At 41.5% G+C, this 14,141-nt stretch overlaps 1 protein-coding gene across 1 annotated transcript in view; it reads left to right on the forward strand.

Annotated features, from left to right (window-relative positions):
• Positions 1-14,141, forward strand: part of LOC310951212 (ERC protein 2) — a gene marked incomplete at both ends in the record, with an annotated part of 120,614 nt that overhangs the window by 84,344 nt on the left and 22,129 nt on the right. The gene's annotated exons all lie outside the window — the stretch shown is intronic.

Genomic DNA, 14,141 nt, shown 5'->3' on the forward strand with positions numbered 1-14,141 from the left:
TCAGTGTCTCACTTCCATCGGTCAAGTCTTGTCTTGCCCCAGGCTGCCATGTTAGTAAGTACACAAAATGTGGTCCTGGAGGCACTTATGTAATGGGATCTACCAAAGAAGAGGCTTTTGTCAGAGTACTTAGTCAGATGTTTATATGTCTGTGTGTGTGTTTGTCTGTTTGCAGCCAGATTTTATCACTATGATAGCTTCCGTGCATTATACAGTCACACAAAACTGTACAGGTGTGTAGCTGAGATCGAAATAACACAGAGTTCAAAGATGGGTGTGGTCTGAGTAAGGGCACAGGAAATAGGGGGTTAGGAAAATGGGACGGGTCCTTGGCCCCCACATTTTATGCCCTTGGTCCAATTTCGTGTCAGTGCTGGTGTGATCCCATCACAAGATGGTCTCTAATTTCCTTCTGTCAACAGATGTAACTCTTTTCAAATCATTACAGGACACACAATACTAATCACACTTTGCAATTGGAATCTAAATCCTGTACATTAATATCTGAGCATTTCTCTAATCAGCAAAAGAAAGACTTCAGCTTTGCTATTGCAGTAATATGAATGAATTAAACTGCATTAAGAGAGAAAAACCCAATATGTAATGCAGAGCAGTGAGAGTTCCTGGTAATACAGTAAGATAAACTGTCAAAAACCACAAGTGTTTGTGGCAGTGACTGCACACTCAGCTCATAAAAGTATATGATAAAGCATCTTTTATTCACATTGGCAAGGCCAGTTTAGGAGCATTTTCATTACCCTGCACAGCAGCTTCATTGCTACAGCAGAAACCTGTGTTGAATACTGTATTAGGCACATTTATATGTTCACCTGTTTACACGTGCATCTGTGCATGAGTGTTATATAGACATCAGTACTGAGGTGTGTTTTGAAGCAGGATCAGCCGATGTCTATGGCTGCCTTGTGAAAAGTTACATTTATTGAGGACAGGTGGTGCAGCCTTAGAAAGCATGTCAGAAAAATGTGCGTTGGGCTGTTTTTTCATTTGTACGTCTGTGTGTGACAGATAGAGAGTTAGAGAAGAACTAAAAGTTAGTGGGACTGGCTGCATTTCCATGTGCGAATGTGTGTCAGTGGGTGTGTATAAATGTGCGAGTGTTCAGTGATCTATCAGTGGAAGGGGCTACATGTGTGTTTGCTTTGAGCGTTCTGATTGAAGAAGCATGGAGCCACATATCTGGTTGTCATGTGCCGCAGAGAAATGCCTTTAATGTCAGCCACTCAGTACAGTACAAAAGGGAAGGCTGGCACATGTATTGAAAACACAACTTCTGCCCCTCTGATCACACTAAATCTAAAGGAATGTGTGCGCGCGTCTGTGTCTGCCTACAGTATGTGTACAGTTTGCTGGAGACCAAGAAAGAGAGTGCCCTTGCCAGTGTATCTGCACACACATGCTCTTGTGATACAAACCATCTTCCTGTCTGTTCCAGTTTCCACCATCCAAACATTACCAGGGATGTTTAGCAGAGGAAATGTATTACATATGATACAGACCTAATCCGTGCTTCTAGGTATGTATGTGAAATTAGAAAAATGCTCACGGACCTGGCATGTGAATGATACTTTTGTACTTCACTGGCACTCAGCTTAAATTATTATCATATTACCATTAGAAAGATGTCTGAGGAAGAAGGTTAGTGTGATGGTTGGCTGACATAAAAGGCAACAAAGTAGATGGGATTCTTTGCCTTTGTGTTTGGGACTTTGACTGAATGCAAGTCTTCACTGGTAAGAGCTAATGGAGGGGCACAGGGGGTACGAGTGTGTGTGTGGTCTCTTGTGGCTTTGAACCTGTATGTGTCTGTGTGTATGAAGAGGTCAGAGGCAGGGGTTTGGGGTCACTGATGATGAGGATTAAAGGACTGTTGAATTGCAAGGGGCGAAGCTTCGTGAGACTGACTTACATCTGAATAAGCCACAAAGATACGCATGCAGAATGTACACACAACCTCAGTAGAACTCACATATAATCACTCATGTCTGCAGACATGCACATACATACACAAATGTTGGCTTTCTGCTTTTAAAGGGGCCATATTCCCACAGCACAGCTCTGGTCCAAGTTAGCACAGAGAAAACTAAACAGGAAAGATAAGACAGAGAAAGAGAGGTAGCGAGAGGGAGAGAGAGAGAGGGAGTTAGAGTTAAGGCAAAAAAAAAAAGTAAGACAGAAAGAGAGAATGAGAGGGAGGGATGGAATGGAATGGGAGGCTACACAAACTGAAGTATTTCAAATCTTAGAAATCATGAGAGAAGTTTGATTGCATGCCAAGTTTCTCCTTCTCTCCACTGTAATGTGGCATTTATCAAGAAGACCAGCTGAAGCAAACCATGTGAGGCACGTTCCCCAGTGAACTGGGGAGCTCTGTGTGTGTGTGTGTGTGTGTGTGTGTGTGTGTGTGTGTGTGTGTGTGTGTGTGTGTGTGTGTGTGTGTGTGTGTGTGTGTGTGTGTGTGTGTGTGTGTGTGTGTGTGTGTGTGTGTGTGTGTGTGTGTGTGTGTGTGTGTGTTTAAGCCAGAAAGAGAGAGCGAGAGCAGACTCTTGGCTTTCAACACTGTTAATGAAAGAGACAAGAGGGGAAAAAATTATTTTCAATATCCTCTCATTGCATGCTGGGTTTCCTAGAGAGAGAGAGGGAGAAAGAGAGAGAGAAAGAGAAAGCGACAGAGAGGGAGAGATAGAGAGAAAGAGAAAGCGACAGAGAGGGAGAGAGAGAGAGAGAGGGAGCATTTTCATTTATGTCTTTTCAGATATAGAGCTAAATGCTTGATGTATAAGGAGCAGTGCGGGTCTGCTCCATCACCCCACACCAGATTGGGTTTCCACCATACTGTACACTGCTCACACCCACACACAAACACACACACACACACACACACACACACACACAGACACAGATGGTCTCCAGAGGAGCTAGTCATTAAATAAATCTCGGGTCAAGGGGTGTAGGTGCACAATAGAGAAATTATGTGTTTGGACATTTTGAATAGCTAGTCATTGAGATGTTTCCATAGTCTGAATGGGATAATACTACATGCCACAACATTGCATTGGCTTACTCAACCTGATCCTCCTGTAGACACTGGGAATGCAGCTGATATTATCTCTGTTTACATTTTAGTGATGGAAAATGATGATAAAGCAATGAAAAAGGTAGCGGCGGCTTTGAGGCAGCCACATAAAGAGATTCAGAGTTGACAAAGTGAATTTTTTGCAAAGGGGGGAGTTGGCAATTTGAGAGATGTAGAGAAAAAACATGTAAACATTAGAAAGAGTCTGCAAGACAGTAAACGGAGGAAAAAAGACAAGTTGTTGCAGAGAGTTAGGGAGGAAATGGTAAATGATCGAGAAAAAAGGATGATAGAATGAGGGAGTTATTGATGGAGGGGGTGATGAATGGAGGAAGGGAGGAGGAGAATGATGGAGGAAGTGATGGAAGAAAGAACAGGGAAAAGATTGAGTAAAGCTGTGAGGGGTGGGAGGGAGCAGAGTCGGCTTAACAGAGTAGAGCTAAAGAGAGGGAGAAGAATGATTAAACGCAACATACCATGTATCAGCAAACACCTGCACCACATCCACTTGTTGATTCATATATTGTTTTTAAGAAATTCAAAATAAAAATGCATACAGTATATGGCAAAAAGAAGTACCTATTTTTGTTTTATCTTCTTTTGTTGTATTATATTTCTTTGCTTTACTAAGAACATCCTAAACAACATGCGTGATAAAACAATGTCACATAAAAAAAACAATTCCTCAGAACATAAAACCAGGGGCTCCATCATTTACACACTCTACTTATTGCCTTGCCTTCAATATTAGTTTAATAGTAATTCCTAGAACAAAAACATTTAATCCTTTAACATTTTTACAGTTTCTTTTGTCAGAGTTCTTCAATTTTGTGCACTATTTGGATATAATTCTTTTGGGCCATTCTTGCCACAGGAAAATATAGAAATATTAATCCACTCTATATAATGCTCATTCCTTTTTATCATGTCATTTACTCAAGACGCAAAGGCAAATGAGCTATTCCAAATGCATTGTAAATGTTATAGCCCCTAACCTGTAACCCCCTAAATTCAATTCTTTCCATGAAGTGTGTCCGAAATGTATCCGTTTGTTGGCTAGTTACAGTAATCCATGGTATAATGAAGCTTAGAGCAGTAGCGACATTATGACTTTCAAATCCCCAATGTAGACATCCTGTCTGCACAGCGCCATTGCCATGGTTACACTGACTAAACACACAGAGAGACCAGCTGTACTGGCAAGGTCATGTCCCCGCTCACTGATCTCTCTGAGGGGCCTGGACACACACACACCCTTAGAAACTCACACACAGATATACACAGATATACACACATATACAGCATCTGCGCTCATTTAAACACTTTTTTCACTCCAAAAAAAAAATTATTTACACATTCATGTGTTCAACCAAGCAGCTCTGCGCTTTTGCGGTTTTGAAATGACATTCACATATACTGGCAAAATGTGCAGACAGGTATGGTGTTACTTTGCCATTGTTGTGATAAGTAATGATGAGACATAGAGGGTTGGTGCGGTGTGTGAATGGGATTCTCTGTATTGCAGTGATGAGGAGGGGCTGACCACACATCACCTACCTCTCTTAGCGTGCAAGTTTGTATGTGTGTCGCCTCGTGGGAACATCGGGCCATTCATCATGTCTGTCTGTGCTCCTGTGCCCTCTGACATACGTGTTTACCTTCGACATGTGTGTCAGGCCTGTAGGTGTGTTATTATGTCAGGGCCGAGGCATGCTCCACCCTGCTCCTCCTCCTCCTTTGTGTTTTTTCTTGTGGTTCAATGGTGGGCTTCATCACATAGAAATCCCTGCTTCTTAGTCCTTGTTCGGTACAGTAAGGTAATGACAGACTTTTACCTGGGTCCTATACAGTAAGGCCTGTACATCCGAGCTCTTCCTTCTCTGTTCCTGTTGCAGCTCGTCTCTCTCTTCAAACCTCTTGCCGTCGCTTTCTCTCATGTACATTGAAGAATGGATAAGGAGAGACTAGTTGTGTTTTTGTAGATCAAGAAATATCCCAAGCTACTGTATATGACCCACATTGCTGTCATTGCTGGAGGTTAGCTCTTCAGTTTAAGTAGTGGGTGTCCACACATGATTTTTAAACTAATGCAGTAGTGGAGGTAGTACTCAGATCTCTTACTTTAGTGAAAGTAATTTAACACAAGTAAAAGTCCTGCATTCAAGATTTTAATGAGTAAAAGTATAAATTATGTGTGTGGTCTTCTGTTGACACAATTCTTCTCGTTGGTGCTAGGGGCAGCCCTTGACACACGTCATAAGCCTCAAGGGCAGCGAGAAGAGTTTGCTTAGTATAGTCAGTTTTAAAATTGGATATTGCACTGTTCAGCTAATACAACTGGGCATTTAGTGCTTTAAATGTAACTTTTCTGACCCATTTTTTTCCAGACCATGTTATTCTCTTGGACTGCACTCTGGAAACGTCATGTCTTGCATCTCTTATGTTTTGGCTGTTCTAGCAACAATTATGGTTATTTTTTATCACTAGTTATTAATGTTTTATTGGTGCTTATATCCGCATAGTATTTTTGGCAAGCATTGACCCACCCAGAACATATGAATTGGAAGTTTTACATGCTGTACTGTATGTAAAACCTTTTTTTTTATAAAACTGGCACGCAGATGTACACACGCTCTGTTTGTCTGCAGTATGGTAACTAGTGGGTTGCTGTCACAGCAGATAGGTTTTGTGATTCATGGAGTAGCCAGGTGAAGTATCATTGTCTCCCAAAGGCAATGTATGAGTGACTGGAGCCGTCCTATGAAGTTGATGTTGAACTGAAAAACATTGAGGCTTGGAGGACATTGGTGGAATAGAGAGGGTAGCACATGAACTGTATGTGTGTGTTTAGTTAAACTGATAGATAGAGATGAAGGGGTCTTTCCAGAGACAGAAATAACTCCTTTATTTGAAGACTGACAAAGTGAAGATGGGTTACTGGGACACACAAAAACAGAAAAGAATGCAGTAACTGACAACCGGAGAAGATCGCCACGTCAAGAAGGCCACATGAAGATGTTGCATGTGGAAACTCCTTTTACCTTCATACTGAGTCAGTTTGCCCTCCTAGAGTAACATCATTCTTTCTTAATCCGGCCTTACTTTTACTCCATTACTCTTTTAATGCTGACCTCCTGAACTTCCTCTGTGCATTAAATGCCCTCCTTCCTTCTCTTCTTTTGTCTGTTTCTCTCTTGTTCTATCTCTGGATGGATGGAAGGCCTGGAATTTATCACACTTACCTAATAATTACTATCACAGGAAATGGTCCTGAGGAAGTAGGTGCACTAGCTCTGCTAATTAGTGTCAGTCGCAAACACACATGCACATACTTGCACACACACACACACACACACAAAGCTAATTAGTGTCATTCGGCTTAGGTACAAGTCTGGGGAATCTCGCCCAATCTGATTGGCCTAAGGGTGAATAACAACCCCAAGTTTACCCGCTTGTATAAATCTCAAGACTAATTGATGGTGAGCTGTGTGTGTGTGTGTGTGTGTGTGTGTGTGTGTGTGTGTGTGTGTGTGTGTGTGTGTGTGTGTGTGTGTGTGTGTGTGTGTGTGTGTGTGTGTGTGTGTGTGTGTGTGTGTGTGTGTGTGTGTGTGTGTGTGTGTGTGTGTGTGTGTGTAGCATTTTAAGTGTGTGCATGAGCGGACAATTGATTAGGTGAGCCCTGCGGCCGTAAAGAGGAAATCCAGGACATAGGACTCAGAGGTGACCAGTGACGGACTCCTTAAAAATGGTCCTGCCCTCAGGGTCACCACTGGAATTAGGAGAAGGAAGGGGCGGCCAAGGGAGGCAGTGTTATCAATGCAGAAAGATAAAGATATTGCCATGCCAGTAAATACATTTGAATTAAGATAGATATACGGATAGATAAAGAGATATGAAGATGGATAGATAAATGGATAGCAGCAGGTATGGAGCACAAAGGGTTAACTGAAAGCCTAAAGTGAGTGTGCAGCAGTGAGAGATTAGAGAAAGAACGATGGATGAGTTATTTTAAGTGCAGCTGTGTGTAATATGTTGTTGGATGTGCTGTGTTGTAAAACAGCCATTAAAACAGTGGCCTAGTGAAATACCCTCATGGTTTACCATTATGGGCACATGAAATGCTGGTTTACCCACACAAGTGAGTCAATAGGGCTTACTGGCATATATTCACACACTGTAAACACCTCCAAGCGTCTGTGGTTGGCACACACACCTGAGCTCTGGCTCCTTTTTTTCTCCTCTGTGGCTTTTCTGGTTACGTCTGTCTGTCTTTATCTGGGTATGTCTGTGTCTTTGTCTTTCTCCCACTTTGTTTTGCACATTTTACAGATCAGTTGAACATGTCTGTGTCTCTGAAGTTTTACTTCTGCACATTCTCACCTAGCTGTCATCTATCAAAGTAAAATATTGTTACATAAAGCCCTCAGTAAGAGCTTAGTCTTTCTGACTCTTTGTTGGTTTGACTGGAGTTTTATTGGCTCTGCACATCTTTCAGTCATGCTGAGATGGTTCCCAGGAGGTTTTAATAGAAAACAATAGTAGAACGGACCACTTCCCAGCACCAGGCTGCTCCAACACTGCACACCAGTCAGTATACACCAGAGCAGCCCCTGGCACTTCTGACTTCTGAGTCTGTGTGTGTGTGTGTGTGTGTGTGTGTGTGTGTGTGTGTGTGTGTGTGTGTGTGTGTGTGTGTGTGTGTGTGTGTGTGTGTGTGTGTGTGTGCTTGTGCTTGTGTGTGTGTGTGTGTGTGTGTGTGTGTGTGTGTGTGTCTGATCTGGTTAATTCATGGATGTAGACCCAAACTGTAATTATCATTATGTACTTCTCGGCAGCGGCAGGAAACAGCCAAAGCAAGTTTGGATGAGTGTGTGTATCCTCACTGATACGCATTTAAAGTGTTTGTGTGCAAAGAACAACATGTGCATACATGAAATTGTGTGTGTGTGTGTGTGTGTGTGTGTGTGTGTGTGTGTGTGTGTGTGTGTGTGTGTGTGTGTGTGTGTGTGTGTGTGTGTGTGTGTGTGTGTGTGTGTGTGTGTGTGTGTGTGTGTGTGTGTGTGTGTGTCTGTTTGTGTGTGTGTGTGTGTGTGTGTGTGTGTGTGTGTGTGTGTGTGTGTGTGTGTGTGTGTGTGTGTGTGTGTGTGTGTGTGTGTGTGTGTGTGTGTGTGTGTGTGTGTGTGTGTGTGTGCGTGTGTGTGCGTGTGTGTGCGTTCATGAAGAACTGATGTGAAGAGCATGAGAGCTATTAGCAGTGAAAGATAAGCAGATTGTGCCAGTGGCTATGTGATGATTTTTCCTGCTCTTGTCTTGGCCCTGCTCTCGTTCATTTGGTCTCTGCTAAATGGAGACATATTGGAAACATGACTGTTCTCTCGGGGGCCGGTGGGTATCCAGAGGTTAGGACTGGAAAGGAGAAAGAGAGAGAGAAGAAGAAATGAGAGGAGAGGGGAAGAAAAGGAAATGAAAAGAGAAGGGTGGAAAGAATAAGCAGAAATAAAAATACAATCAGGAGAGAAAGTAGGGGTCACTGAAGTTTAGCTCACCGCTAGGATTTAAAATCTCATAAAAATAAAAACGAAATGTTTGTGGAGAGAAATCACCGTTCACAAGCATCACAGACATTGTTAAGTTTCACAACTCTGCAATGAAACTTTTGTCTCATTTTAACGATATTAGAGTTGATGTCCAAGAAAAAGCAAGGCAAAACCCACTGAAAAGAAAGGGAAAGAGAAGAAGAAAAAAAACAAACTAAAACCCAAAGTTTATTTGGAGCAAGCGTCACATCTCTTCAAGATGGCAACCGCAGTTTCATCTGTGTAGTCCTTCATCTTTAAAGCAAGCATCAATAAGACAGAAAAGGCCTTCATGTGGTCGAGCAGACTTCGCAGAGACAGGACTGGTCACCACTAAACAAACAACACAGGAATCCTGCAGAGACAAGAATGGTTAGAGGGAGTGTGAGCAAAGACAATGGCACGATTTTCAGGCTGTAGATGAAACACAGAATATAGACAGTGTGTGTATGCGTGATTGAGAATGTGGCTATTCATGAATGTCTTGATATGAGGTTATGCATGTTTATGTCTGGGGTAATTTAAGTCAAGATCAGAGAACTGAGGAGTAAGTCATGTCATTTTAGCATACAATATTTCTGAACAAGACAGTATGTCTACACTGACATTACTGTAACCAAAACCCAAGTGATTTTTTAAATATATATCCATTTCTGTTATTATGAAGTGTGGGGCATATGGAGAGGGGATGAGGTTGACATTGCGGTTACAGACGTTGTGATGGTGTGTTTCCTTTCATTTCTGTCTGTCTTTACACTTAACCTGTAGCACCCACTGATGCATGGACCACACGTTTTTTCTCAGTCAAACTAGAATGCACATCATACTGTACATACACTCCAGGAACCAGCAGAGCTTACTCTTTAAGTGATAGCTGTACTTTTCAATACCACATGTGTCAAAATGATAAGATATCCACATTTAAAAGTATCATATTTTCAAGGGAGAAGAAAATCAGCTGTGTGTTGTTATGTGTTCAACTTTTTCTGAATCAGCACTGTGTGCAGATTGTGAACACGATATGTCAGTAACCCCTCGAGGGAAGGTCTTCAAATTTGGCACAATTGTCCACTTGGACTCAAGGATGAACTGATTAGATTATGGTGGTCAAAGGTCAAGTTTACTGTGACCTCACAAAATGCATTTTCCTACACTAATTATTACATCATTTCACACAAATGTCTAAGTGGATCAAATGATGAAGTAATGACATTATGGAGCTGGGAGCAGAGGGGTGATATTCAGAGAAAAAATGAGAATTTCTGAGAAAAAAAATCTAAATAATAATGTTTTGTTTGTCAAGTATCCTGAGCTAAACTCACAAGTATTAACTTAGTGCCTAATCCAGTTGTAAATTTAAACTTTTTCTTCAATATCAAGAGTAATCCAAACACAGGTTGTACACCAGAAAGCCTTGTAAACAGGTGCGCTGGGTCGCTGTCAATCGCTGTACTTTATTTACAATGTGTCTGGACTCCGACCTATTGAGAGTTTTACCTGATAAAAACCAAATAATGAATATAGTGAGTATAAATGATCAACAGGGTGCAGCATTTTTGTTCTTTTACTTAATATACAAATGAGGAAAATAAATTAATAAGAGTAACAAAATCCGATAATATTTGTTATTATAATTTTTGACACTAGTAGTATGGTCCACATGGGTTTTGTATCACAGTTGTTTCTATCCATTCTCATACAGCTATTTACTTTACTATAAACTTTGAACATGCATGCAAAAAACATATAAAACTTCAACTTACAATAAACTGTAGTAGCACTTACATACCCGATAGTTGGTTTTCTGAGTGGTCTAACTTACTCAGAAAATAACTATATGAGGCTTAGCTAAAAACTGCATATACCTTGAGCCAGTTCTTAAACATACATATAGTTGTCACACATTGTGATTTCAGTGTAAAAGTCTAAAAAGAAAAATCCCTGTTTTTTCCTCTGTCACTTATACACACATGCGCACGTGCACACACACACACGCACACACACACACACATGCACACACACACACATGCACTCACAGTAATGTGCATTGACATATCTGACATGTCTCTGGTCCACTCAAGCCACAGGTCTCTGGGTTCAACATTTACTGAAATCAAATGTGAGTGTTTGGCCTTAGGTCACACACTCGATTGAATTAGAGAAATAATGCACACACGCTCACTCACTCACAAGCACACACACACACACACACAGCCTCACAGGGACACAGATCTCTATTAAGTTAAAAAAAAGAGTGCTGAGTGTCTTCTTCCATTGCGAGGGCTTTTATGCGATAAGATCGGCTTGAGGTGCTCTCCTATGCAGGATTCCTGAGCACATCAAACAACAGTAAACCACATCACAGAGGCAGGAAGAGCTCAGCTCCATTAGCCAGCCCATAAAGAACATGTGTATGTGTAACAGGAGAGCTACGATAGCCACTACAAAAGGTTTACACACATAAGACAAACATACCGAGGTATGCAGTCCCCTGTCATACTCACAAATTGGTGTGCATTTGCTCATACACGCACGTATGCTTGCACACATAAACATTGCTGTGTGTTTGTATGGTGTAAGCAGGCAACATGGACTGTGTCATTGTTCATAGTTCTTGTACAACACCGTGCACAGACACACACATATATCTATATATACACGCCCATCCACAAAAATGCACTTACACATAGTCATGCAGTACACATTCTGCATTTTATACATTCCAAATGGGTTTTAAGCTTAACGTAAGCTCTGGTTTTCAGAAAGCGGCACACGAGTAGGGATGGAATAATGACCTGGTAACTTAGTCACTTGAAAAAACAAGAATTCAGGAATCTGTTTGCTGGCCAGATGGCAATCATTAGCTTTATTAGTACACACAACTGGTACAGACATACCCCCAGCACACACACACACACACACAAACACACACACACTCAAACACACACAAACACACACACACACACATACACCCTACCCAACACTCTCTCCACAACTACAACACTGCTCCATCTCTCCGTCCTGTTCTCCTTCACTTTTTGCAGAAAGAGACGTCTCTCTTATGAGGTGTTTAGTGACAAAAGGCTAAAGAGACACCCACATACAGCAAGAGAGAGACAGGAAGACAAAGAGAGAGGGGGGGAAGGGGTTTCAGGGGGGCAGAGGGAGAAAAAGGTTGACCCAGATTGAGTTTACCAGTTTTTCTTACATTGATTTGAAACAGATCTTCACCGTGTCTGCTGTCAAAGCCAAAGGCAGTGAGATATCACCCTCTACTCAGGCTGCAGAGGATCTGATTCAAACTGAATGTCCATCATTCACTATGACTGCGCTATGAGAGGATGTCTTAATCATACTGTTAAACAAGTGAGTTTAGAACCAAGATGAGAAGCATATAAATTGCATGTTTTAAACCCAAACAATAACAGAATGAGAAAGTAGGTGTATCTTGATGATGTGGATAGCGACAAATGTATCCCGATGGCAGGATGAAATGGAGACACAGGGCCCACCTGGCTCTCTGCTGAATCATTATAATATGTTTTAATCCAGTGGATTAGGCTGCCTGCTAACATTACAGGCATTCCCGTGCCAGTCAGCGATGTTCTGCCCACCGAGGTTAACATTTGATCCTGAAGATGAAATACACACAAACAGCATTACTGCCGTTGTTGCCACACAGGATGCCAACGCAGAGTGAGCATGCACATATTGTTGAGACTGATGTTGTGTTGTGGATGGAGGCTCATGGGAGCGCATTCCTCCAAAATGTGTGGTAGAGAGAGAGAGACTGGTGGATGGCGAGGAGGAAACAGAGGGTGTTCAGAGAGGAGTTATGCACTATGGCAGGCCCTAATTGCTTGCGGCTCCTGTTTTGTGTTTGGCTTTGTTTGAGCATGTCCAATATAACCAGTCATAGGGGAGCCTCTGCCAGAGCAAACACACAAACACAGTGCTGAACCATAGAGAAGGCTTTTATGGTGTTGAAGACTTCAGTAACATGACACCTAGGGCAAACACTGGGTAATAAAGCAATTGCGGCATATTGTTTAGATCCTCCTCCTGGCATGGTTTGTTTGTCAGACTCAGAGTGTCTCAGTTTCCTGACATCAGTGTCCTGACATGTCACTTTGGAAGCTCAGTGCACAATAAACACACATGCTCACGCACGCACACAGACACATGCAGCATAAACACTAAAAGCATTCATGCACATACATATAGAAACACATGTATCTGCACGCATGCCACACTCAGACATCCCGACATGTCAGTCACAGTGTGTTTCGTGCCAGTGTTTCCCCAATCTTCTAAGAAGCTTCCTGGTATGTCTGACTGCATGACTGCATATAAAAGAGCAATAAACATTTCTTTCTTGCTTGTTAAATTGTGTTCCTCAAATGCTCTTCACCTCCTTTTGAAGTTGATGTTCTGTGACAGACAGATTTTTGTGTCAAAATGTTTGTACGTGTGTCCATACCCTTCAAAGCAGAGTCTATTTCTAATCTGCTGTGGCTCTGGGGTGGTCTCATCCCATCCTTGGTGCAAAAGTGAGAGCTGTTCGTTAATGCACACCATGTCATCATGATGTAGCTGTGAAATGAATCCAGTCTGTTTTTAGTTGTAAGTGGTACAAACCTTTTCTCTAGACTCCCCACATCATTGTGTGCCACTTTCTCTATAATTCTTTTTCGCTGTATAATCTTAGCATGTGTCTCCTATTATTTCTGCTGTAACAGTGTTGGAGGAGCTGACAACAGACAGCATGTTCACAATACTTATAAAGTACCTAAACAAATATAATCATGCATACAGTCACAACAGGGGGCAGAGCAGACCCAGGACTGTGTCTTTACAGTCTAAAAGGATTTTGCATTCTGTGTATATGATTTTGCATTCTGTGTATATGTCAATCTGTTTATACCTCACCCTCAAAATTACCACTTGCATATCCATTAATGACCCTGTGTTACTGTGAATTCATGAATATTTTCTCACATGCTGTTATGGTGAATGAAGAATCTAAAAACAGAAAAGTATTTTTTCTTCATTCACCGTAGGGGCATGCAAGAAAGCTAAATTTTTCTTTGTGAATTCAAGTGAGCACAGGTTGAGCTTTTGATAAACAATTGATCATCACAAAGGCAAATTGAGAAGCACATATAGCAAATCCTTATACTGTAACATAAACCCTCTGAGTTTCTTAGTGTTTTTATGAGAGACCTGTATAAAACTACACAGAAAGTCATTTTGACACTTGCTAAATAGTAGCATAGGGTTTTAAAGCACAGATAATTGGTAATAGAGAAAAGAATAATAAAAAAAGAAAACCGGAACTGGAAATGTATGTGTGTTTCACCTCAATTTTACCTGAAATGCATTTCCATCCAGACAACAGAGACACCATGTTGTCTAACCTCCTGCGGTCTCCAGGATATTGTCACACAGTCTTCATATCAGTATTTAAGTTA

This window comes from Echiichthys vipera (assembly GCF_963691815.1).
Source record: "Echiichthys vipera genome assembly, chromosome: 9".
Classification (NCBI taxonomy): Eukaryota; Metazoa; Chordata; class Actinopteri; order Perciformes; family Trachinidae; genus Echiichthys; species Echiichthys vipera.